Source organism: Protopterus annectens, chromosome 2.part2 (assembly GCF_019279795.1).
Source record: "Protopterus annectens isolate FY-2018-M chromosome 2.part2, PAN1.0, whole genome shotgun sequence".
In the NCBI taxonomy this organism is placed as follows: Eukaryota; Metazoa; Chordata; order Ceratodontiformes; family Protopteridae; genus Protopterus; species Protopterus annectens.
Window position 1 is genome coordinate 1133932873 of NC_056730.1, and position 27830 is coordinate 1133960702.

The window sequence follows — 27830 nt, forward strand, 5'->3', positions numbered from 1 at the left end:
TTCAGGCGTTTCCTCATATTCAACAATGGTTGAATGACTAAGACACCACATCCATTTATGGTGAGTGTGGGGATTGTGCAAAAATTGGCTGTAAAGCATAATAACTACTGCAGATTGCAGTGCTTTAGGTTATCATGAAAAGCATGCAGAATTAATTAATGAATTACCATTCCATATAGCTACATGCTATTATACAGACTCCTACACACAGCTAAATACTGATGTGAATATTTCATTGCAGCTTAGACTGGTCACTTGAAATTGTTAGTAAAGTTAACCCTTGCAGGAATTGCCCTTCCCTCCTGAAACTGACTACCTGATGAGGTTGCCATGATTAATATTTCAACAGCCAAACCTCACTCCCCTTCCCAGGCGCTATGCTGCCCCTGAATGTATCAATCAGGATTGCTCAGTTCTGCCTGTAACAATTCATTAAAGTAACACGTTACAGTGATCATGAAACAAAGGTATACATCGTTATAACTTTTCCAGAATGAATGTCTTCTCAACTTTGCTATAGTTTTTTTGAAGAAATACTTCACCATGACCCACTCACAAAGTTACACAGTAGCTGTAATTCCTGTGAAAAGGACAATGAGCTGCTTCAGAAGATGAAGCATGTGAAGATTATTAATTAACCTGATATATGCTGTAATTAATGAATTGCTTTCAGCCATGATGCACACACGAATGCAATGAGCATGCAACTTTCTGTTTCTTCTTGTTTTCTAATATCTCCATAGCTGAAGAGGAGATCATGTATAACATAGATCAGCATTGGAGGAGAGTGGCAACACTTGTGTACAGCACTTGTACTGTATGTCTGAAGCATATGACAAGTCAGATTAAAATATGTCCCCTTAAAAAGTAAAACTGCCACTTATTACTGCAGTACAAAATGCCTGCATGATAGATATCAGTAATTATTGTAAACCCAGAGAAATTAATGTCAATTTACTTCACTCAAATGTTGAATTGGAAATCATTATATAACAATAATGTCTACACTGGCAATGACAGTGAAAGAGTAATATAGTGCTGCAGTAATCCATAAAGTATTAAAACAATATTAATTTATATCACATAACAAGTAACAATAACAAGTGTCATCTATAAACATTTCTCAGAATCCAGTCATTCAGGAAGTGAAACATATGTTTTAACAGCAATTTATGAGTAAATAAATAAATGTTTAATTTCATTTTATTAAATAAACTAACATGTTTTCAAAGCACTTATGAGTCTGTTTCTTCTCTCCATCTCTCTCTTTCTCGCTCTCTCTCGGCCTCTTTCAATCATTTTTTTGTTTCTTATTCCCCTCCCATCTCTCTCACCTTTTATGCTAATTTTTCTACAGATCCAGGGTACTCAGTCATAGCTCAGCCATATATCTCCCAGGTGAGGTAATACTCACTACCTGACCCTGCCAGACTAAGGCTATCTTCACAGGATATGAGTGGTGGCTCCATCCCTGTGGACCCTCAGGTCCATGGTTAGCATACAATATTTTCAGGACAGTACCCATCACCAGTTCTCAAGACCGGGGGACATTGTTACCCTCAAGGTAGAGGAGGTCTGACTTTAGCACAAAGCTGAATATCACAAGGAGATAGCTAATCAGCCACTGCCCTACCAATCTAACCTTCCAAAGAAATGTGACACTGCTACCAGACCTGAATTATGTGGTACATTTCTATATAATTTCACTATATCAAATATGATGCAGAGAAACAAAATAATCCATTTCAAATATACCTCTCAACTTTGCTTGCCCACTGCAAGAAACAATGTTTTTATTTTACTTTATTTATTTATATATTTTTTTCAGTTTTAACTTTTGCCTGTGCTAAGGCTGGTTCTCAACACATGTATACTGCTGTGTCGATATTTCAACATTTTTGATGTTGACATTCTGTCTAGTTGATCTTTCCCACCACACACAGACACACACACACACTCATATATATATATATATATATATATATATATATATATATATATATATATACATATATATATATATATATATATACATCATCAGCCCCCTTTTTCCCATTTTCTACATGGGTTCAGGGTATCATGTTAACTGTCGCCAACTCTCTCGATTCAGTGCCACACTCCTGCCTTCATCGACACTCATACCTGACTGTCACAGATCTTCTTTCACACAATCCATCCACCTCTTTGCTGGACATCCTCGCTTCCTCTTACCTTCTTCCTGTCTGTCCCAAATCTTCCTCACAGATTGTCTTCTGCTTTTCTTCACATGTGCCCAAACCACCGTAATCTGTTCTCTTTGATTTTTTTTTTTGCAATTGGAGCTACTTTGGCTTCTGCTCTTATGTCCTCATTTCTTCATGTGTCCCATAGAGTGCACCCTACCACCGTTTTCAGGTACTTCATTTTCATCACATCTAGCCTTTTCATCTGCTCTGCCTTTACTACCCAGGTTTCTGTACCATACAGTAGTACTAGTCACACCGTTGCCTTGTGAACCTTACTTTCAGCTTCTTTGTCATTCTTCTGTCAGACTACACCTGACACTCTATGCCAGTTGGCTGCAGCACCTTTGATTCTAGCTTTGACCTCTTCATTCAGACTTCCCTTCTCCTCGACCACCCCTCCCAGATACCTGAAGTTATTTACCTGTTCCACTATCTTCTCTTCTATCTCAATTCTCAGCTTCTTCTGATTTCCCTAGTTTTCTGCCATTACCACTGTCTTATCTGTGCTTAGTTTCATCCCATGTACCTTCAGTTTTGCATTCCATTCCCTATACTTTGCTGGAGTCTGCCTGTAATGTCACATCATCTGCAAACAGCAACTTTGTTGATGTATCCCCTACAACCTGTTTGCTAATGTAGTCAATCATCAGTTTGAACAGCAGTGGGCTCAGAGTTAAACTCTGGTGTACACCCACTCCCACTGGGAATCCCTCTGTGAGGCTGAACACTGTTCATACTTGAGTCATTGGGTGCTTGTACATAGCCTAAACTAATTCTACCAATGTTTCTGGGACTTTGAACTACCAAAATACTACCCAGATCAGCTTTCTTGGGACTTTGTCATATGCTTTCTCCAAGTCTAGGAATGATCAGCTGGACTCTTTTTCTCATCTCTAGCTTCTTTTCAACTATCTTTCTCACGGTAAACATCAGATCAGTTGTGCTGCATCCTGATCTGAATCCCTACTGCTCATCTCCATCTTACATTCTACTACTCTGTGTATCCGTTTATCAATCACCCACCCTAGAACTTTCATGCAATGTGATAGGAGTTTGATTCCTCTGTATTGCCCACAGTTGTGGATGTCCCCTTTGTTCTTGTACCCTGGCATGAGTATGCTTATTCTCCAGTCACCAGGGATATGCCTTTCTCTCCACACTGCTATGAGTAACTTCAGGAGCCATTTCTTCCCTATCTCACCCAACATCTTTACCATATCTGCTGTGACCTCATCTGAGCCTGCTGCTTTCCCCGACTTCATTTTCTTTAGTGCTATTCTTACTTCTTCTAGGGTGGGCTCCTCTTCTTCTCTCATGGTAGGCTGTGTCTGGGGCAGTACAGCTTCTGCGGGATTTTATTCATTCAGTAGCTGCTGGAAACACTCCTTTCATCCACCTTTGATGTCCGATGGACTGGTGAGCAGGTTGTTGCTGGCATCCCTTATGAAGGGTGTCTGACTATCTTCTTTATCTTTCTGTCTTTGCCTTGCAACTTAATATAGTTTCTTTGTGCCACCTAATGTGTCACTTTCCAGAAGTCAGTAGAATGCCTCTAATGCCCTGTTCTTTGCTATTACAACTCCTTTCTTAGCTTGTTTGTTAGCCAAACAGTAGTCCTTCCTAGCCTGGTCTGTCTTTTCTGTCTACCACTTTTTCCTGCACTCCTTCTTTCTTTTGATGACTTCCTGGGCTTCTGCATTCCACCACCATCTTTCCATATGTACCTTATTTCCATACCTGACTTGGCCACATATCTGTTCTGTAGTTCTCACACTTGTAGTTTTGAGGTGCTGCCATTCTTGTTCAATTCCACCTATTTCCTCCTCTTCTTGGGATGCTAGAGCCCTGAGTAATTCCTTGAACTGTTGTACTTTCTCTCCAGTCAACTTCCAGGTCTTCAGCTTGGTCGCTGTTGATCTTAGAGCCTTCTCTGACCACTGTTTGCAGTTGATTGTGGCAACCAGTGGTTTATGCTGTGGGCTGACTGTTTCACTGGGGATGATTTTGCAATCGTTGATTCTTCCACAGTGCCTTTTCCTTACTAGGAGGAAGTGTACCTGAGTTGCATGTTGGTCACTCTTGCATTTGATCTTGTGACTGTATCTCTTTCTGAACCATGTTTTGGTACTATCAATCCATTTGCTAGACACAAGTCTAGAATGGTCTCTCCTTTATTCCTGTTGCCCCACCCATGTGGAACCAAGCAGTCCTAGTATCCTGTTCTGTTTGTCCCGATATGTGCATTCAAGTCACCCATTATCAACACCAATTCATGTTGTCCTGCTTTATCTAGTAGATCTGGCAACTGCTATCTGAATACATTCTTTTCCTCCCTATCACAACCCTGCTGTGGGGCATAGGCTGAGATTATGAATACTTCCCTGTCATTACACCAGAGTCTGATAGCTATGAGTCTGTCACTAATTCTGATGATATCCCTCACTGCCTTCTGAATCCTCTCTCTCACAATTCCTGTACAATTTCTATCATTCTGATTATATCCCTCACTGCCTTCTGAAGAATCTCTCTCACAATTCCCATGCCATTTCTAGCCTATCCTCCTCCTGAGTAGCAAATTCTGGATCCCAAGCCAACTGGCTTTGTTGCATTGCCCTTCCATCTTGTCTCTTGGATACATAGGATGTCCAATCTCCTCCATATCATCATGTCATCTACTTCCAAGCTGCATCCAGTCAGTGAGCTTACATTAATTGCAGCAATTCTTAGTTCATGTTTAGCAGGTTGATTGGTTTTACGTCCAGCTTTCACTCAACAGAGCTATCCCAGGTAACCCAGACTGGGCAACTAGACACCAGCCGGCCAGTAGCTTATTGACCCAGGGCTGCCGGGCTTTATGGCAGGCACACACTGGCCAACAGGGGCACATACATCACTCCCACTGTTAGCATGGGTACCTGGCGTAGGTTGGAGTAGGCCGGGTCCTCAACCTACTTATCACAGGTAACTACTCATGCCCATTTGGCAACATTAGTCAACATGACCAAGTTACCTACAGTCATATTTTACATCACCAAGGGGCTGTGATCCATATTCCCATATCTTGAGGATATATTACACCACAGTAGATGCCGCAAAGTGGTTGGTCTGTAAACTCTTCCCCCTATAGGGGAACATATAAAGTATGTGCTGCTGCCCACAGCTCCATTCATTGTTGAGTTTGAGATGGAAACAGCATGTTTTTCAGAGGTGAGAGGAACCCCACAGAAACACAGCGAGAACATGCAAACTTCAAACAGGCATTGATCGGAGGTCAGGATCGAACCTTGTACCTTGTGCATGGGAGGCGAAAACCTTAGCCATTATGCCAACTAGTCTATAAAACACACACACACACACACACACACACACACACACACACACACACACACACACACACACACACACACACACACACACACACAGATAGATAATATATATATATATATATATATATATATATATATATATATATATATATATATATATACAGGTCTACTACGGTTGATTGAAAACAAACTTGACTGAAAATGAAATTACTATGACCACTTCACTGAAAGCTCACTTTACTGAAAACTCATTTCTTTGAAACTTATTTCGTTGAAAGTCATAAATGGCTTTTTCCCCACTGTAGTGCAACCCTGGAGTTAGTATATAAAGTAAGGGGGGCTGTAGGGGGCACAGGCCTCCACATTGGGGGGGTGTGGGGGGCATAGCCCCCCACATATTATAAACATTTTAAACTATGCACAGTGATACTTACAAGTGAAATAAATAACCGTTTCCAAAAGAGAATATATAACCAAGATATGTGGGGGACTTTGCCCCCCACAACCCCCAATGTGGGGGGCTGTGCTCCCCACCCCCCTTACTTTATATACTAACTCCAGGGACGCACTACAGTGGGGAAAAGGCCATTTATGACTTTCAACGAAATGAGTTTCAGTCAAGTGAGTTTTCAGTGAAGTGAGCTTTCAATGAAGTGGCCCTAGTAATTTCATTTTCAATCAAGTGAGTTTTCAATCAGCCGTAGTAGACCCATTTATATATATATATATATATATATATATATATATATATATATATATATATATATATATCTATCTACATGGGGGAACTGAATTAACTCAAATCCATGTGTGGTCGACATCTGCTTAGTCAACAGGTGTGTGAGATCACACAATTATCAAGGGTGGGGAAAATTTCCTTTCTCTGACATTGTGCATTCTTAGAGTTATATATATAATAAGCACTTGGTGCAGAGGGCTTTCCCCACTACAAAAAACAATGTTTTATTGTTTATTTTTACTTTTGTTTTTTGCAAACTCTGTAGTTTTTATTTTGCACATATGCAGTAGCTTGCAGACTTTCATGTTTCCGATGTTTTGTGGTCGACATTGTGAATGTTGCTATTTGGGTCTGTCGATGAAATTTAGTAGATTTTAACTTTATATATATATATATATATATATATATATTATATAGTATATTTATGTGCTATATATGTGTGTGTGTGTGTGTGTGTGTTTGTGTGTATATATATATATATATATATATATATATATATATATATATATATATGGATTCCATACATTTAGTCGAATTACACTTAGTCGAAAATTATTCCAGGCATTGCACTTCACTGAAAGCTCACTTGACTGAAAGCTCACTTGGTCGAAGTTCATTTGGTCGAAAATGGAATATAGCCCCTGCCCCACTGCAGTGCAACACTGGAGTGAGAATATTAAATAAGGGGAGTGGGGGGCACAGCCCCCCACATAATTTTAATGTATTCACTATTATAAGAAGGTATATCCATTAGAAATGCATTGATATATATATCTTTAGTAAAAACTATTGGCATAATGTGGGGGGGCTGTGCCCCCCACACCCTCCTTATTTAATATTCTCACACCACGGTTGCACTGCAGTGGGGCAGGGGCTATATTCCATTTTCAACCAAATGAACTTTGACCAAGTGAGCTTTCAGTCAAGTGAGCTTTCAGTGAAGTGAAATACCTGGAATAATTTTCGACTAAGTGTATTTCGACCAAATGTATGGAATCCATATATATATATATATATATATATACATATATATATATATATATATATATATATATATATATATATATATATATATATACATATATATATATATCATATATATATATACATATATATATATATCATATATATATATATATATATATATATATATACATATATATCATATATACGTATAAATATATATATATATATGTGTGTGTGTGTGTGTGTGTGTGTGTGTGTGTATATCTACACATATAAGAAGACCGTTTTTAACTAGAGTCTTATTTAGAAAATGCGTACGCTTCTCTTCTAAACTATCCTTACTATCAACCACCTCAGTCTCGAGATTAGAAAGTTTACAAACAGCTACATCTGCAGGCCCACCAGAAATGTATAGACAACCATCATTTTCTTTCACGTGTTTCACAGCCATAATAATATATTCTGACTTTTGTTATAGTATAACCAGTTTTCCTTTGTCAGTTTCATAGGTAAAATATCTGAGAGGCAGACAGTCTTTAAACACGATTACTTCACCCAATGATGTTTTGATGGCTTTACATTCACTGCTGCAGTATTTCTTACTAATGGGATTCCCTGCTGTGAAGCTCTCCATCCAGCCAGTTTAAAAAAGATTTCCATTGCTTTGAGGTACGCAGAATGTTACCTGCTTACTCCTTGCATAAGGTAGGGCATAAAGGTGACATTCAGGCGTATCATCCTCAGAACTTTTTTGCTACCAGTCCAGACACTGTTTTAACAGCCAGTCTGTTGCATATATCCATTTTTCTGTTTGTTGGCTTTTCTGTGCTTGCTCCTGTTGCTGGAGCCTCACAGTTGCAGATAAGTACCCAGCTGGGTTTTTGGTTTCTTTTTCTGTTTTGTTTAGTATTGTTTGGGTTTAATGTCATCCATGAAAGGTAAATGCCAGTGTGGGAGACTAATTCCCCATAAAGACCATCATGATAAGTGTATTTTTTGCCTTGGTGCTGCTCACGACCATACGTCTTGCTTGTCAGGCATTTGTCCCCAAAACTCTTCATAGTAGGCTTTCTTCCCTTTTCTTGTACCTTAAGAACCAGCGACTTAAGCTTCTTGCTGCAGGTACTATGGATGGAACTTCCTGCCCCGAGGGTCAGCTGGCTGGGAAGAAGAATGAGCATAAGGTAATGCTGGAATATTCCACTATCCAGCCTCTGCCGGGTGTTTCTCCTGAGGTTATTATGCACCCGGAGGCTCACCCGGTTGTTTTGTCAGATTCTTCCGCCACGTCTGGGTTGGAGACTGGTGAGGATTTGGCAGGCAGCACATCTGATGAGGCTTTGCAGGCATCCATTTTTTGCATTCAGAGAGAACCACAGTTGACTGTTTCTGAGGGGTCTAATGGGGTTCCACAGTTTCTCTTTCAGGAAGGGGGTCCTACTGCAGTTGGGGACTGCTGTCCTGAGTCTTGGCCTTCTCAGGTTTCCAGGACAGATGTCCCTTTGTAGAAGAAACAGAAAACTAACCATGTTTCTTCTGCTCCTAGGGATCCACAAAGTGAATGGAAGGCCTTTACTCAGGGGTTATTTAATGCATTACTGTCATTACGGCTTCCTCAAGGGGTTTCAGTACCTGCTCCTCCTTGTTCCGTTCTTTTCCCCTAAAAAGCCCAGAGACTTCCACACTTCTGAGGTGGATTCTGATGATGACTTCTTTACTTATTCTGCCCAGATTCTTTCTCCTTCAGACTATGGGTCTGATGAGGAGGATTCTCATACTCTTGATAATCCCTCTGAGGAAATTTCCTTTGGGAATACGATCTCTAGGATGATGGACTTTTTTAAGTGGGATTGTGCCTAGGCTTTGGATATTCATAAGAGATGCTGATTTACTACAAATGGAATCTCCTAAACCTGCAGCCATTCCTGCTATCTTGCCTGCTTTATTGGATGTCTTTTCCACTGCCTCTAAAGCACCGGATTCTTTGCCCCCTGCTCCCAGGAAGTCTGACAGGTTTTACAGGGTACCTGAGGATTGTTCCTTTTTGTTTAAATGTCCTGCTGCTGATCCCTCTGTGGTGTCTGTCACCTCTGATAAGCCATCTCAATTGCTTCCTTCGTGCAAGTTACTGCCTTCTGACAAGGACAGTAGGACCATGGATAGGCTGGGTAAGAAGGTTTATACTTCCTCTACCCGGGATTTTAGGGCTATTAATTATCAGACCCATATTTCTAGGTATGTCTTGGCTCTTCTTTCTCAGGCCTGTCAGGTTCTTTCTGATCTTCCGTACGCTGAGTGTAAATCTTCGGCTGTTTCCTTGCTTGGGTCTTCCTCTCAGGTTGTTCGTCATTCTATTAAGTGTAGCTATGATGCTGCAGATGCCTCTTCCAGAGCTGCTCCCTCTGGCTTGAATCTGAGGAGATATTCCTGGCCTCTGCTTCAACCTTTGCCTGATGATATTAAGGCTAAGTTGCTGGATGCTCCTCTGGGTAATACTCTTTTATTTGGGGAAGCGGCTGCTGGTTTATTTAAGTCTCTTTAGGACAAGGGGAAGGCTTTACAGGAGATTAAGCATGTCTTTATTTCTCCTGTGACTAAGTTTAACATAACTATCCTTCTAAGCTGGCCTTTGTTCGTAGGCAGTCTTGCCCTCCTTCTAAAGGTAAAAAGGGTGGTAAGCAGACTCCTCCTGCTAAAGCCACTCAGACTGCCAGGATTCTTAAGCTTTCCTTTCCTGACAAACCAGGTACTGCCTGACTATTCCCCCATTTCCAGCCACATTCCTCTGTCTCTTTGCCTTTCTCTTTATCTTCCTGTTTGGCTCTGGATCACTCAGGATTCTTGGGTTTTGTCAATCATTCATCAAGGGTACTTCATGGTCTGGATTTCCCATCCTCCTTTTATGGGCATTCCTCAACCGCCTCTGGAACAGCTTCCTTTTTTCCCAAAGGTTCTTCGGGACCTCTTGTTTCAGGGTACTAATCAAGAAGTGCCTGTGTCCCAAAAAGGGAAAGGGTTTTATTCCAGAATGTTTCTAGTGCCCAGAAAAGAAGGTACTTGAAGGCCTATTCTAGATCTCTCCCATCTGAACAAAGGCCTTAATTTTTGTTTTCCCGTGTGTGTGTGTTTGTGTGTATATATATATATATATATATATATATATATATATATATATATATAGGATTCCATACATTTAGTCGAATTACACTTAGTCGAAAATTATTCCAGGCATTGCACTTCACTGAAAGCTCACTTGACTGAAAGCTCACTTGGTCGAAGTTCATTTGGTCGAAAATGGAATATAGCCCTGGCCCCACTGCAGTGCAACACTGGAGAGAGAATATTAAATAAGGGGTGGGGCACAGCCCCCACATAATTAATGTACTCACTATTATAAGAAGGTATATCCATTAGAAATGCATTGATATATATATCTTTAGTAAAAACTATTGGCATAATGTGGGGGGGCTGTGCCCCCCACACCCTCCTTATTTAATATTCTCACACCACGGTTGCACTGCAGTGGGGCAGGGGCTATATTCCATTTTCAACCAAATGAACTTTGACCAAGTGAGCTTTCAGTCAAGTGAGCTTTCAGTGAAGTGAAATACCTGGAATAATTTTCGACTAAGTGTATTTCGACCAAATGTATGGAATCCATATATATATATATATATATATATATATATATATATATATATATATGTATATATATATATATATATATATATATATATACATATATATATATATCATATATATATATATATATATATATATATATATATATATATATATATATATACATATATCATATATAATTATAAATATATATATATATATATATGTGTGTGTGTGTGTGTGTGTGTGTGTGTGTATATCTACACATATAAGAAGACCGTTTTTAACTAGAGTCTTATTTAGAAAATGCGTACGCTTCTCTTCTAAACTATCCTTACTATCAACCACCTCAGTCTCGAGATTAGAAAGTTTACAAACAGCTACATCTGCAGGCCCACCAGAAATGTATAGACAACCATCATTTTCTTTCACGTGTTTCACAGCCATAATAATATATTCTGACTTTTGTTATAGTATAACCAGTTTTCCTTTGTCAGTTTCATAGGTAAAATATCTGAGAGGCAGACAGTCTTTAAACACGATTACTTCACCCAATGATGTTTTGATGGCTTTACATTCACTGCTGCAGTATTCCTTACTAATGGGATTCCCTGCTGTGAAGCTCTCCATCCAGCCAGTTTAAAAAAGATTTCCATTGCTTTGAGGTGCAGAATGTTACCTGCTTACTCCTTGCATAAGGTAGGGCATAAAGGTGACATTCAGGCGATCATCCTCAGAACTTTTGCTACCAGTCCAGACACTGTTTTAACAGCCAGTCTGTTGCATATATCCATTTTCTGTTTGTTGGCTTTTCTGTGCTTGCTCCTGTTGCTGGAGCCTCACAGTTGCAGATAAGTACCAGCTGGGTTTTTGGTTTCTTTTTCTGTTTTGTTTAGTATTGTTTGGGTTTAATGTCATCCATGAAAGGTAAATGCCAGTGTGGGAGACTAATTCCCCATAAAGACCATCATGATAAGTGTATTTTTTGCCTTGGTGCTGCTCACGACCATACGTCTTGCTTGTCAGGCATTTGTCCCCAAAACTCTTCATAGTAGGCTTTCTTCCCTTTTCTTGTACCTTAAGAACCAGCGACTTAAGCTTCTTGCTGCAGGTACTATGGATGGAACTTCCTGCCCCGAGGGTCAGCTGGCTGGGAAGAAGAATGAGCATAAGGTAATGCTGGAATATTCCACTATCCAGCCTCTGCCGGGTGTTTCTCCTGAGGTTATTATGCACCCGGAGGCTCACCCGGTTGTTTTGTCAGATTCTTCCGCCACGTCTGGGTTGGAGACTGGTGAGGATTTGGCAGGCAGCACATCTGATGAGGCTTTGCAGGCATCCATTTTTTGCATTCAGAGAGAACCACAGTTGACTGTTTCTGAGGGGTCTAATGGGGTTCCACAGTTTCTCTTTCAGGAAGGGGGTCCTACTGCAGTTGGGGACTGCTGTCCTGAGTCTTGGCCTTCTCAGGTTTCCAGGACAGATGTCCCTTTGTAGAAGAAACAGAAAACTAACCATGTTTCTTCTGCTCCTAGGGATCCACAAAGTGAATGGAAGGCCTTTACTCAGGGGTTATTTAATGCATTACTGTCATTACGGCTTCCTCAAGGGGTTTCAGTACCTGCTCCTCCTTGTTCCGTTCTTTTCCCTAAAAGCCCAGAGACTTCCACACTTCTGAGGTGGATTCTGATGATGACTTCTTTACTTATTCTGCCCAGATTCTTTCTCCTTCAGACTATGGGTCTGATGAGGAGGATTCTCATACTCTTGATAATCCCTCTGAGGAAATTTCCTTTGGGAATACGATCTCTAGGATGATGGACTTTTTTAAGTGGGATTGTGCCTAGGCTTTGGATATTCATAAGAGATGCTGATTTACTACAAATGGAATCTCCTAAACCTGCAGCCATTCCTGCTATCTTGCCTGCTTTATTGGATGTCTTTTCCACTGCCTCTAAAGCACCGGATTCTTTGCCCCCTGCTCCCAGGAAGTCTGACAGGTTTTACAGGGTACCTGAGGATTGTTCCTTTTTGTTTAAATGTCCTGCTGCTGATCCCTCTGTGGTGTCTGTCACCTCTGATAAGCCATCTCAATTGCTTCCTTCGTGCAAGTTACTGCCTTCTGACAAGGACAGTAGGACCATGGATAGGCTGGGTAAGAAGGTTTATACTTCCTCTACCCGGGATTTTAGGGCTATTAATTATCAGACCCATATTTCTAGGTATGTCTTGGCTCTTCTTTCTCAGGCCTGTCAGGTTCTTTCTGATCTTCCGTACGCTGAGTGTAAATCTTGACTGTTTCCTTGCTTGGGTCTTCCTCTCAGGTTGTTCGTCATTCTATTAAGTGTAGCTATGATGCTGCAGATGCCTCTTCCAGAGCTGCTCCCTCTGGCTTGAATCTGAGGAGATATTCCTGGCCTCTGCTTCAACCTTTGCCTGATGATATTAAGGCTAAGTTGCTGGATGCTCCTCTGGGTAATACTCTTTTATTTGGGGAAGCGGCTGCTGGTTTATTTAAGTCTCTTTAGGACAAGGAAGGCTTTACAGGAGATTAAGCATGTCTTTATTTCTCCTGTGACTAAGTTTAACATAACTATCCTTCTAAGCTGGCCTTTGTTCGTAGGCAGTCTTGCCCTCCTTCTAAAGGTAAAAAGGGTGGTAAGCAGACTCCTCCTGCTAAAGCCACTCAGACTGCCAGGATTCTTAAGCTTTCCTTTCCTGACAAACCAGGTACTGCCTGACTATTCCCCCATTTCCAGCCACATTCCTCTGTCTCTTTGCCTTTCTCTTTATCTTCCTGTTTGGCTCTGGATCACTCAGGATTCTTGGGTTTTGTCAATCATTCATCAAGGGTACTTCATGGTCTGGATTTCCCATCCTCCTTTTATGGGCATTCCTCAACCTCCTCTGGAACAGCTTCCTTTTTTCCCAAAGGTTCTTCGGGACCTCTTGTTTCAGGGTACTAATCAAGAAGTGCCTGTGTCCCAAAAAGGGAAAGGGTTTTATTCCAGAATGTTTCTAGTGCCCAGAAAAGAAGGTACTTGAAGGCCTATTCTAGATCTCTCCCATCTGAACACCTTTGTGAAGGTGCCTTACTTTCGAATGTTGTTCTTCAGTCCCTTTTTCCTCTCTTGTTCCCTCAGGCCTTTCTGGTGTCTTTAGACCTCAAGGATGCTTATCTCCATATTCTGATCCATCCTCTTTTCAGGAGATTTTTGCATTTCTCTGTTGCTTCCTGGCATTTTCAGTTCTGTGCTTTGCCCTTTTACCTTTCTGCTGCTCCAAGGGTGTTTGCCAAATGCCTCACTCCTGTGATTGCCTTTTGCAGGCTTCAAGGGATCCAAATCTTTTCTTATTTGGATGACCTGTTGATTCAGGCATCACCACCAGAGGTCCTTTTGCAAAATCTTCATTTTACCATTTCTCTTCTTTAGAGCCTGGGGTTCACAATAAACTTCAACAAGTCTTCCCTATCTCCTTCTCAAGATCTTGTCTTTCTGGATTACAGGTTTCAAATGGTGCCAATGCTGGCATCCCTGCACCCTCCAAAGGCATTAACTCTCATTTCTTTCTTTCACACTCTTCTTTCCCTGGCTTCCATTTCAGCCAGGGAGTTTCTGAAGGCTCTGGGGTTCATGGCTTCCACCATTCTGATGCTTCCTCTGGCCAGGCTCCACATGAGGAAATTCCAGTGGCTTCTGAAGTTGGTGTGGCTTTAGCATGTGCATCCTTTTGACTTTCCTGTTCCTCTTCTCCTGTGTCTCAAGGTTGAACTTCTGTCGTGGATTCAGCAGATTGTCTCTGAATCCAGGGCTCCCATTTCAGCCTCCACTTTCCTCTCAGGCTCTGTTCACAAATGCTTCAGATGTGGGATGGGGAGCAACGTTTTGCTCCCTGAAGGTTCAGGGAGTGTGGTCACCTCATCAGTGGAAGGAGCATATCAACATCAAAGAGGTGATGGCTTTTCAGGCCTTTCATCCTCTCTTCCCTGCAGGGACTCTCAAGGCATTTACGGACAATATCACAGTCATGTGGTATATCAACAAACAGGGGGGTACGAGATCCTACCATCTTTGCCAGCTGGTACTTCTGGTATGGGATCTGGATTTCCAGTATCATGTGACTCTTCAGGCAGTTTACATTCTTTCACATTGGAACGTTGTGGCAGACAATCTGAGCAGGTCCTTCACTCAATCCCATGAATGGATGCTCCACAGGGATGTGTTTCTGGACATCGTTCACCAGTGGGATATTCTCTTTGCATCCCCATTTGAACAAACGACTTCCTCTTTTTTTGTGCCTCAGGTCCTCTGGTCTGGAAGGTAGATGCCCTCTCATTTTCTTGGAAGGGGAAGTTTCTTTATGCTTTACCTCCCCTTCCTCTCATTCTGAGAGTCCTGTTCAAGATTCAGCATGATGCTCCCAAAATCTTGTTGGTGACTCTCTTTTGGCCATGACAGCACTCACTAGTTCCCTTTACTTCTGCATCTCACCAGGGGCAATCATCACAAGTTACCTCACAGGATGGATCTTCTCACACAAGACAAGGGGCCTCTCATCCATCCCCACCTGTCCACGCTTCAACTGACACTGTGGGTGATAGGGTTTTGATTTCTCATAGCCACCTTTATTCTGAGGATGTGCTTCAGGTCCTACAGGAGATCAATAAACCTACTACTAGGAAATCCTACTTGTCTAAATGGAACAGGTTTTCTATTTGGTGTCTTTCTCGTAACCTGGACCCACTTTCTGTGGATGGCCATTTGGTTCTTTCTTATTTGTGTGAGTTGCTCAGTGTTGGTTTGGTCTATTCTTCTATTAAGGCCCACTTATCTGGTCTTTCTGCTTGTCTGCCTTGCCCCGTTAGCTTCTATATTTGAGGATAAGCAGTTTCTTAAAGGCATCCTTAATACTAGACCTCCCAGGAAGCCTGTTCCTCCTCCCTGGGATCTTAATTTTGTTCTAGAAAAATTGACTCAGGCTCCTTTTGAGTCTGTTGTTTCTGCTTACTTGCAACATTGTTCTTGGAAGACAGTACTTTTGTTAGCTCTTACTTCTGCCAGACGGGTATCTGAGTTGCAAGCCTTTATGGCTTGTCCACCTTTTTTGATATTTCATGAGGACAGGGTGTCCTTGCGTACTAATCCTTCTTTTATGCCCAAGGTGATTAATAAGTTGTCACTTAATCAGTCTATTAATTTGCCTACCTTTTTTCCCTCTCTGCAATCTGACAGCGAGAGGGTGCTACATACCTTAGATGTGCATAGACAGCTCATATTTTATTTGAATAAAACTAAAGCTGTCAGGAAGTCTGACCAGTTATTTGTTTCCTTTCATCCTAGGTCTTTAGGTTTGGCTGTTTCCAAGCAAACTATTTCTACTTGGATTTCAAAGGCTGTTTCCTTTTGTTACACTTGTCATGGTGAGAGCCTTCCTTCTTCTATTAAGGGCCATTCCACTAGAGGTGTGGCTTCTTCTGGTGCTTTTTTCAGGGGCTTAGATGCTAATTCTATTCTTGAAGCTGCTACCTGGACTTGTGTGCATACCTTTACCAAACATTACCAGTTGGATGGTATCTCCAGAGCCAGAGCTGGATTTGCTGCTGCCATACTTCATGGCTTCTTGGAGGGCTCTGCTGCTTCCTCCTCCCAGGTTTCTTCCTGAGCTTTTCCACTCTCCCATTACTAAGGAATACTGCAGCAGTGAATGTAAGGACATAGTACAGTTGTGTAAAATCTTACCATAATGGTAGATGTCCTTGCCTTCACCGCTGCAGTATTCACTCCTTCCCTCCATCCCCCTGGTCTTTTTCCCTTCCTAGCTGTGCTGGCCCTTCTTAGTTTTCCTTGAACTGCTGTTCCTACTGGGGCAATCTGTTCTGAGGATGGTACGGCTGAATGTCACCTTTATGCCCTACCTTATGGAAGGACTAAGCAAGTAACATTCTGCGTACCTTAAAGCAATGGAAATTTTTTGTAAACTGGCCGGACGGAGGGCTTCACAGCAGGGAATCCCATTCTTAAGGAATACTGCAGTGGTGAAGGCAAGGACATCTACCGTTATGGTAAGATTTTACACAACTGTACTTTCTAGAGTTCAGTCACATTTTTTTTTCAACAAATTCTTCAATAACCTCTAGGTGATTTTGATAGTCTGTTTCATAGATTTTTTGTTGTCACAGTATTGGGTGACATAAACAAACCCAAATAATGCAAAAATAATGATAAGTATTTGAAAAAAATAAAGTCATCTCAAAATGGAGTACCTATATTCTGCCTTAAACTAAATTTTGGTGTTGTCTGTTATATTTAATGATCTTATAGAAATTGTAAACACAGAAATAATATGCAATTTTTGCTTCTTGGTAGTTTTAAACAAGGCCTATGCTTACAAAACATGGTCTATAGTTTGTTTTTATAATGTTTATTTGGTTCACTTATCTGCAAAGTTATTTCTGCTGAATATCTGAGCTGTTTTGCTGGCTGTTATACACCTACATCAACTGTATTACAAGCTGAGATAAGTACAAACTTGCGGTGTTAAAGATAGTACTGCATTTTATTTTTCTGTTTATTTATTTGTTTCACTGAATATTGTGGTCTCTCTGTCTCTCTGCAGTAAGTGGGGGTTATTGTTTTCACTTCATTGATATTATGTGTTGAACTCTTAGCCTAGAGGGTTTCTCTGTGCTTATAAGTCTTAGTCACTTATTTGTGAAATTATTTCTGCTGAATATCTGAGCTGCTTTTCCTGGCTGTTATATATCTACATCAACTGTATTACAAGCTGAGATAAGTACAAACTTGCAGTGTTAAAAATAGTACTGCATTTTAGTTTTCTGTTTATTTATTTGTTTCATTGAATATTGTGTTAAAGATAGTCCTGCATTTTATTTTATTATTTATTTGTTTCACTGAATATTGTGATCTCCCTGTCTCTCTGCAGTTAGTTTCCTGCCCTCCCTGTCTGTTCTTGTTGTGGTATTAATCCTGGTGGCTTTGGAATTGCTGCCCCTCCTGTAAATTTGTGTTTGAACACTCTTCCTGGGTCCATCTCATTTGCTCACTCAGCTGACTACAGTGAGATCATATTTTGAGTTCAGACACTCCTATCAGTCCCATCTGTTCAGGTCTATCCCAGCTCTATCCTAGTCTAGTGTCATTAGCTCATTCTACCTAATACAGAGAGAACATTTGAGAAGGCCAACCCACTCAGGTCCTTAACCTTGAATTATCTTCTGTTTCTCCATTCTCCCTTTCCACTTTACTAAACAAAAAAAAAAACTTTGCTAGAATCTCCTTGTGTTCCGACTGAGTGTGCTTCTCAGCTGATAAGTATATTTTTGGCACTTTTTAACTGTTCAGAGTTGAATAAAACAATAATTGAATTCAGTTCAGAATACAGTTTGAATAAATTGCATTTATTTAAACTGTATTTGCTTTAATATTGCTACACACTCAAGTGTGCTAGCTTGCGCTGCATTTGAATTGTTTTAGTGCTATTTTAGCTGCTTTTCTGTAAAAAAAAAATTGTAAGCTTGTTTCCTGCCTTTCCTGTAACTAGTCTAGTCCAGATATAGATATGCTGTATCCAGGACTGTTAGTAAGCTTCTGAGCCCCTCAAGCCTTTCTGTGTTGGAGGGAAGCCTTCTAACTTATCAGTGGGAGTGGTAAGCACTAGGTAGCCTATCTACCCCAGAAATTGCAGTTTATTGGCCGTTTGGGCAGTTTTTTCCATCTCATTCAACTATTTGGTCTAAAAGCCTGCGTTTGTGCTTTTCTGCCTTTCCTGTAACTAGTCTTGTCCAGATACAGATTTGCTGTATCCAGGACTGTATGTAAGCTTCTGAGACTCCCAAGCCTTTCTGTGTTGGAGGTAAGCCTTCTAGCTTATCAGTGGGAGTGGTAAGCACTAGGTAGCCTATCTACTATAAGAGGAGTGGTTTCTGGGCCAGAATATGTAGTTTATTGACCATTTGGGCAGTTTTTCCTCTCTTTCAACTTTCTGGTTTAAAAGCCCACATTTATGGTTGTTTCCCACCTTTCCTGTAACCCAGTTTAGTCCAGATACAGATTTGCTGTATCCAGGACTGTTTGTAAGCTTCTGAGAGGTGCCAAAGGCTGCTCTTCAATTTTTCTCTTAGATATGTCAGTTCTCTCCTCTCCTGCACTTTTACTAACTTATTAGTCTAGCACTTTACCATACCAGAATTCTTGTAGCAATTATTGTAGCACACAAAAGTGCTACCAGCACTAAATGTTCTACAAGGAAACAGCTCCAGTACTTTTTATTAATGCCCACCCCTCCATGCATGTCTAAAGGTCAGTTCCCTGTGCTTTCTCCTATTAACCTGGTGAACTTGGGCATCCTGAGGCAATGTAGCAACTGCCTCATGTACACCGACAACCCTCTCCTCTTACCTCCCAACACTCAGACTTGCAAGAGATGCAATTATATATCCAAACTGGAAGCCACACACTCTCCAGCCAAGACTGGAATAGCTGGCCAAGAGGAGAAGGTCAACACTTGCACCACACCACATAGAACACATAGTCCTCCAGAACACATATACCAGCCAGGGGGCTGCGGCCCCTCAGCTAGACAGCTTTAGTTTATTTATTTTTTTAAAAAAAATATTAAATCTGTTCTTTACAACTTTAAATTTCGAGTCCTTTTTTTATTCTTGCTGCAATGCAATGTTTTGATTGCAAAAGCATCATTCTGATGCCCGTTGAGACACAAACCGCATGAACATGAAGCTCTGGCGTCCGCAGCCACGTGCTGGGCAAATGCTGCTGATTGCTCTCTTCCCGGCTTTATGTCCTGGGGAGAATCAGTCAGTCAGTTTTGGACCTATTGGGACCTTTTTTAGTGTGTGTTAAAACAGTACTGTCAGTACAAATTTGAATTTTAAACATTTTTTTTTATTTTTGGCACAAGAGAAGAACAAGGACCTGGTGGATTTATTATTGCTGCTGCTTGCCTTCCTAATCAACAGGTGAGTTATTATTTATTTTTTACTATTTATTTCATTGTTTATTATTATTATATGTCTGTGATATTTGTTATAAAGTTGGTTGATATTTGAATGGAAAAGTATTTGGATTTGTTTTATTTATTTTATTCTATTTTTAAATGACTGGCAGAAAAGTTTACTAAGTCACCTGCATGGAGAGAAAGTTGACTAAAGTTAACACTGCAGGGATACAAAAACTGATCTGCTGTGTGATGGGTGATTCTGATTCCTACTATGTAATCAAATGGAAGTAGCTGTAGTTAGTAGTAATACTAAGATAAGGTATTTATATTGCATATGGTACATTTTCTCTGCTCTCATGGAAATAGAATACGTGTGCATTAATATTCTTCAGACAGTTTCTTATTTTCTTCTACAGTATTCTCAAAAATGTCAAGTTTTTCTCTCTCATTTTAAAAAGCAAGAAGAAGAGTAGAATATCTAACTCATTTTAACTTGTCTTAAAAAGCACATTTCTTTCTATGAAACAATCTGCTACTTTTACTATTATGGTAGCTTGAAGCCATTTTCCAATGGCAAACTTGCTGCTGTTATAACTGTAACATTAATCAGAAAAAAAAGCATCCCTCAGAGGTTCATAGGAAAATACTAGGTAATCCGTAGTACAAGTCCAGTCAAAATCAGAGGTCAGAATCAAACAACTCCCCATGCCACTGGCAGCCTGAGTTCTTGAACTCCTGGTAGGATTCAAGACAAAACAATTGAAAGCTCTCACTCCTACCCTAGGAGATGAGTTTGGGTAAAACCAGTGCTTGTGCATGAGCCTCACATATCATCTTCCCTAATTATGAGCAACATCTTGATGTCACTATCATGATGGCTCCCAGCCCCACACTGCATCTCCCTGTCATACCCCTCATTCCCCAGATCCACAAGTGCAACATCATTGAGATTGTTTTCCCAAGTTGTCAAGCCCTACCTGGAAAGGATCCTATGTGTTGGCACCTGTTTGGTGTGTGTGTGTGTGTGTGTGTGTGAAATGCAGGTGGTGTGGTAGGGAATACCTCAGGCTTGAACCCTGTACCCGCAGGTGTTAAGACTTGAGTTCCCTACCACCACCATTAAATTGCAGATTTTTGCCTCATATTTGATCTGTTCCTCATAATATCTGTGGTTTGTAAATGCTGCAATGCTTGATATTTGATGGTGTAGTAGTACCATTGTTGCCTCACAGCTGCAGGTTCTCAGGTTTGATTCTTGGCTGGGGTTCCTTCTTTGTGGGGTCCGTATCTTCTCCCTGTGTCTCCCATGTTACAAAGACATGTCTGCATTATTTCTTCCTGGGCCTCTGCTGAAAATTTTTTTTTTCCAAGTCAGACTGTCCTGATTAACAAATGTTAAATAAAATTGACAGGCATTTGAATTTCGGTTTCTGAATGTTTAATTCCTTGCAGATTTGATGGTGCAGTGGTAGTATTGTTGCCTCACAGTTATAGGTTTTCTAGTGTGATTCTTGGTTGGGGTGGCTTCTGTGGTGAGTCTGCATCTCCTCCCTGTGTTTGTGTGGATTTGCTCTGGTGCCCTGCCATTTTACAAAGCGTGTCTGTATTAATCTGCTGAAAATTGTTTTTGTTCTGTCTGTAAAATTTGAATTTCAGACTTCATGTTCTTCAGAATACATAGCACAACCTTTTTTTCTAAGTTTATAAATTTTAAATTTGTCCCTATGTATTTCTTGTGCTAAGGTTGACAGCTATGGCAGAACTTGTGCATATTTACTGATAAAGGTGCACTGTAGGCATATTTACTGATAATGGTGGACTGTAGAATTGTGCATATTTACTAATAATGGTGGACTGTAGAATTGTGTATATTTACTAATAATGGTGGACTGAAGTCTGAGTAGACTTTTTATGATAAATGTTCTCAACTGGGCAGTTTTGCCATTATGGGTGCATATGTTTTGTTTCATTGCTTACTGGAAAATGTTCAAAACAAATTTAAAACACCCTCTAACAAGTGTACTGTATTGTACAAGGAATATAATTTTAGTACAATGAGGAAGGTGTATCAAAAGAGCACATGTATGTTTCATATGCAAGGGCCTATGATTGAAAACAGCCCAAAATTAATCTTTATCTGCCACTGGCAAAATGTATTTTCTTTGAATGTGGGTTTCAATGCTTGTGAGTTTCAAGGGAGAAGTTTTAATGCTAAGTTGTGAGACTGCATTGCTTTGTTTAACAGATGACTTAATGTTTGTGCTGTAAAATAAAATAAAACTTTCAAATGAAGTCCAACTCATCATTGAAGTAAACATTAGTGTTTATGGGTGAAATGGTTCATTGGAATGGCTGCAGAGGCTCCATTCAACCATTATTTTGTCAGGGGAAGGGCAGCAAACTCAGACAGGCCCAGCTGAACTATACCTCCCAACTGTCCAGATTTTCAAAGAATGAATAGATTTTTGCTTCTTATTTTTGGTTTGTTGTTCATAAATTTGTTTTAATTCTAAATGATTTGCCAGAAGTCACTAAATAAGTTTCAGACTTCATAACCTTCATAAAAATGCATAAAAGTTCTATCAACTGTCTCAATTTATACAGCAATTTTAGTACTGTTTGCCCCAATATATTTGGCCTTGTTCAGATTTACTGCATTAACAGGTTGACATGCAAATAAATTGCTTTATAGAATTAGGCATAGCCAACTCTCAACTGTCCCCAATTTTGGCTCAAAATGTTGCTCTTCCCCTAATAATCCCTCCATAAAATGGAGGGTTACATAAGAAATAACTGTAATAATCAAAGTTATAGATTACTTGAAATGCATGTAGATTCTTTTATTTTGTCAGCTGCTCAAGGTAGCAGTACTAATATTAAAGTGTCCTTTGACAGGTAGCAGCTGTATTGTGTCTATTTTATATTTTTTGCATCACATTTTTGGTCCATTTTCATAAAATTGTGTTTTTGGCAAATTAGTGACAAATCACTAAAGACTGAAGTTAGAAAATGACAGACATTTGAGTTTCAGATTTTATACCCTTCAGAAAATTCATACTAATGCAAGACCTATTCTATTATCTTTCTAAGTTTATTAGAGCAATATTTAAAAACTTATTGTTGTGCCTTTGTCCCACTTCTGTGTGGCTTTGTCCAGATTTCTTGCTCTTGAGGTTGATGACAAATGTGTCAGGGCCATCACACAGAAGAGATTTCAAATTGTGACATGCTTGTTGCACCCCACTCCCCATGTAGTGACTCTGGATGTGTCCAAGGGAAGGACAACAGTGGCTTTTCATCTGTCCTTGATTTTGCAGAATGGTCTGGTTTCTGTCTTATTTTTGTACTGTTGATTTATGCTTACTCAGATTTATGCTTATTACTCAAAGTGCCTGTTGCTCTGTGTTTAAGTAGCAATGCTTTAATGACCATAAGGTAAGCTTGTCTGACATCGTAAGATGCAAGTAAGCTTTAATAAGCATACTGTTAAAGAATTGCCAACATTGAAAGCCTTTCTGTTGTTGCCATGCAGAGAATACTTGACTAGATAATGTATAAGCCTTGGGTATTAAAGACAGGATTCCATTATTTTAAAAGCTCATTACACTTGTTGGAGACTTCCAGTCATCTCTACAGACTTTACCGTAAACTAAACAGAATGCCAATCATGTGTGGTCCATAACAGAATGCCAATCATGTGTGGTCCATAACCTGTACAGTAATCCTTTAAGCAATGTATCTTGAGCTTGTTTCTTGTTTGCTTTTTCATTTTACTTTTATCATGTTTTCCCCATGAAACAAGTTGTCAGGCAGCAGGTCTTTTTGGATAAGAAACATTTTTCAAGTGGGGCATCACATAGATTTCTACTTTCAGCATGTTGCTTGGTACTTTAATAAACCTGAATATATTATAATTAGAACTGCAGTGCAAGGGAAGTGGTTTGAGTTGAGTGCTTCTGGTTTTTATATACTTGATTTTGACTGGCATTCCAGTAATGTATTTAAAAGTAATTTATTTTTCATGCCTCAACCTTTTGTTTCCCTCTAGATATTAAGTAAGCTGTCATGCAGCCAATGCATTGAAATATTTTTATTCTTCTACACTTATTTTTGTCTTGATTGGACTTTCATAATGATGGTTTGCCACCCAGGGCAGCATATTTAATTAAAGTTATTTTTTTGTGGTTTTGTGCATAGCTCCTCCCCTTTATGGTTGACCACACCCCTTCCCTTTGACCCCACCCATTCAGCGTCTCCTGCAGCCCCCCTGTGATTTGAAGTCACCAGCCGCCACTGATACCAGCACTGCCTTCACATAAAAATACAAACCACACACCCACCTTCACAAAGGCTCTCAGTAAAAATCTACCCAAACAGCAGAGACCACCAAGGCAGAAATGCACTAGACCACCACAACACAACACTAATCATGAGACACATAACTCTCCTAAACAGTGTGCCACTCAACCAAAGCCCCTAAGGAAAAACAGCATGCCCAGCACACTAGTCATATGTGACTCGATAGTGAGGCACACTGATGTCCCACTCACTAGGCTAAATAAGGAGAAAGTAACAGTCAGCTGCCTGTCAGGTGCCAGGATCCACCACATAACGCATGCACTCAGGTCCCTCAACAACAGGCACAAATATGACTCTGTCATTGTACATGTGGGTGTGAATGACCTGAGATGTACCTACCTGGACTACATGAAAAGAGACATGTAGGAGCTCTCAGATTATGTAGCCCAGGTGGGTATGACCCTAGCCCTGAGCAGCATCCTACCATCACCCAGAATGATACCACAGTACAAGCAGAAAATGATTGAGTTCAACAATTGGCTACATTTCTGGTGTCATTCTAAGGGGATTTATTATCTGTCTGCCTGGGATGACACGATTGACAGACCTCGATGCTTTGCCAGAGATGGCCTGCATCTTTCACCCCTGGGCTTCCAGATACTGGCCAAGCCTCTTGCCACCCCTATAGTGCCTTTTTAGATGGTGTTCCAAAGATCAAATTACCACCGTAACAGCTACAAACAAATGTAATCTGAGGGTCATGCTGCTCAATGCTAGAAGTCTAATTCTCAAAATGCACTCGCTCAAAGCACTCCTTCAAATGGAGAACATTGACATTTGTGCTGTAACAGAGACTTGGTTCAAGGCAGCAGAAAGCACCCCTGCACTAACAGGCTATAGCTCATTCCACACCTTTCAGTCCCAGAACTTGGACTGAAGCTCCAAAGGCGGTGGTGTTTCCATATTCATAAAGGATGCACACACCTCCAGACTGGTAGCCCAACATAACGCATCAAAGATACTTTAGGTGCAGCTAACATTGGGTAAGAAAAAGATTCAGGTCATAGCCTGTTATAGGTCCCCAACTATGTCCCAAGACTCACACTCCATGTTCCTAAGCACCTTGGAGAATATTAGGGTCCAGTCTAACACTCTCATACTGGGCGACTTCAACTACCCCTCTAGTAACCGGGAAAACTACTCATGTACCAATACACCTGCCCGAAGTTTCATGGAATTCATTAATTCCAATGCCCTGGACCAGCTCGTTCTTACCCCCACTCAAAGTAGCAACATCCTTGACCTGGTCATTACTAACATGGGTGACCATTGCTCTACACCAATAGTAAACTCCTCCCTGGTTAGATCCGACCACAAACTAATCACCTTGGAAATTCACCCCCCCCACAAAGGTAGCCACCATGAAAAACTTATCCAAAGCTAACTTTGGGGTCCTATAAAAAGAGGTGGCTAACTTCATGACACCCATGCAAATGGAGAATAGCTGCATGACCGCTGAATCATACATGAATGCACTGTACGAACACGTATGGATCTCACCATACCCAATATAACCAAGACGCTCTCCTCCAAAAAAGGAAGCCTATCTGGGGGTCCCTGCCATAAACAAACTCTACAACAGAAGGAGGAAACTGATGTGGAATAAGGTGAAGTTCCAAGAGTGGAAAAACTCCCTTATCAGCCTCAATAAAAACTTGAAATCCCTCATCAAATCCTCTAAAGCTAGCTATGAAAACAGAACTGAAGCAGATAGTAAAGACAACCAGAAGGCCTTCTATAGTTATTTAAAGAATCTCCACGGCAATACCCAGATTTGTTCTGAGCTACTGCACAATGGTACCTCCTATACTGAGCCAACAGATTTTGTCAATATACTGGCCGACAGATTCAGTGCCAACTTTACCCCTCTTTCCCCCCCGCAAAAAGGACCAATCATAATACCAGTAGATTGCCAGGCACCCAGTATTACTGCTGCACAGGTTAAAACAGCACTGTCCAAGGCCAAGCATACAGCTTCTATGGGACCTGACAATATCCTTGGCTGTGTTCTACATGAACTACAGAGTGAACTGGCACCTCATCTGTGTGCTCTGCTCAATCACAGCCCCACCACAGGCTTTGTCTCTACTGAATGGCGCACTGCTATAGTCATTCCTCTCCACAAAAGGAGAAGTAACTACAGACCCTGGGCACTATCGCCCCCTTAGCCTGACAAGTCTGATACTGAAAGCTATGGAATGCATCATCATGGACCTAATAAACAAGGATATAGGGAATCTTCAAACTCTGGATTCCACACACTTTGGTTTTGTGAAGGGTAGATCATGCCTGCTCAACTTGGTCGACTTCTTTGAGTCAGTCACCAGAGCTGTGGATGAAGGCAAGGTGGTTCATACAGCCTACCTTGATCTGGCCAAGGCCTTTGATACCATTCCCTACTCAGGAATCATAAAAAAACTCACTAAGCTAGGCATCAACCCCTATATCATTAGGTGGGTTGCAAACTGACTCACAGATAGAACCCACAGTGTGAAAGTAGCTGACTCCAAGTCAGACTCCTGTCCAGTCATGAGTGGAGTCCCACAGGGATCGGTCCTGGGTCCTCTCCTGTTTGGTATCTACTTCTCAGAAGTCCAGGCAAACATGAAGGGACATTGGCTGACAAAGTTCACAAGTTGGGAGCCATTATTAACTCTCCAAGTGATGTTGACATGCTACAGAAAGGCCTCACTGAGACCAACGACTGGTGTCAGAACCATGGCCTTAAGCTCAATGCCAAAAAATGTGTCATCATCCCCTTTGGGAAAAACCCAGTTCCCATGAATTACCACATCGATGGTAGTCCACTGAACACAGAAGACATTATAAGAGATCTGGGAACACAAGTTGACAGCAACCTCTCTTTGGACCACTACATTTGAATGTGGTCAGAAAGTCCTTCTATGTGGCACATCTCATTACTAATTGTTTTGCATCCAGGAAGAAAGAGGTCATTGTCTCCCTCTACTCTTCCCTCATTAGGCCAATCATTGAGTACAATGCCCCATTTGGCATGTACCTCACTAGACACCCGCAGCAACTGGAGAGGCCGCAAAAGTACCTCACAAAGAGGATCCTAGGGCTTAAACACTTGTCCTATATGGACAGACTTAAAAAACTCCAACTATTCTCTGTCTCATAACACCTACTTAGATGCGATCTCTACTTGTCTTACAAAGCCATGTCTGACCCAGCTCTGTTAGAAATGTTACATCTAAAGAAATCCCAATCCCTCTGCACCACATGCTCCAGAGACCTCAACCTCATTACCGCAATCAACAGGATGTGCTGGAAGGACAGGTTCATAACCCAGAGACTGGGTCAGACCGCCCATGCTATGGAATAGACTTCCCACACATGTCAAACAGAGCACCTCACTGCCCCTCTTCAAGAGAAATCTTGAGTGGATGGGAAATAGAAAATTCACCCCAGGGAGCACTCCAGTGGCTCTACTCAACAGAGGCACTGGGAACTAAGGTTGGGTGGCACGAAGCCAGGGTAATCTTATGGGCTATGCTTGTAATGGCTCCAGGGCCATTAGCCTAGTACACACCTATGAACCTATGATCCTAAAAGTGGAAAAAAAAAACAGAAACCTGGATCTCTGTTTAAAAC

The 27830-nt window shown here is 40.9% G+C and overlaps 1 protein-coding gene across 6 annotated transcripts in view; it reads right to left on the bottom strand.

Moving 5' to 3' along the window:
• Window positions 1-27830, bottom strand: part of TRPM3 (transient receptor potential cation channel subfamily M member 3) — a 2946644-nt gene that overhangs the window by 666207 nt on the left and 2252607 nt on the right. The window lies entirely within an intron of this gene.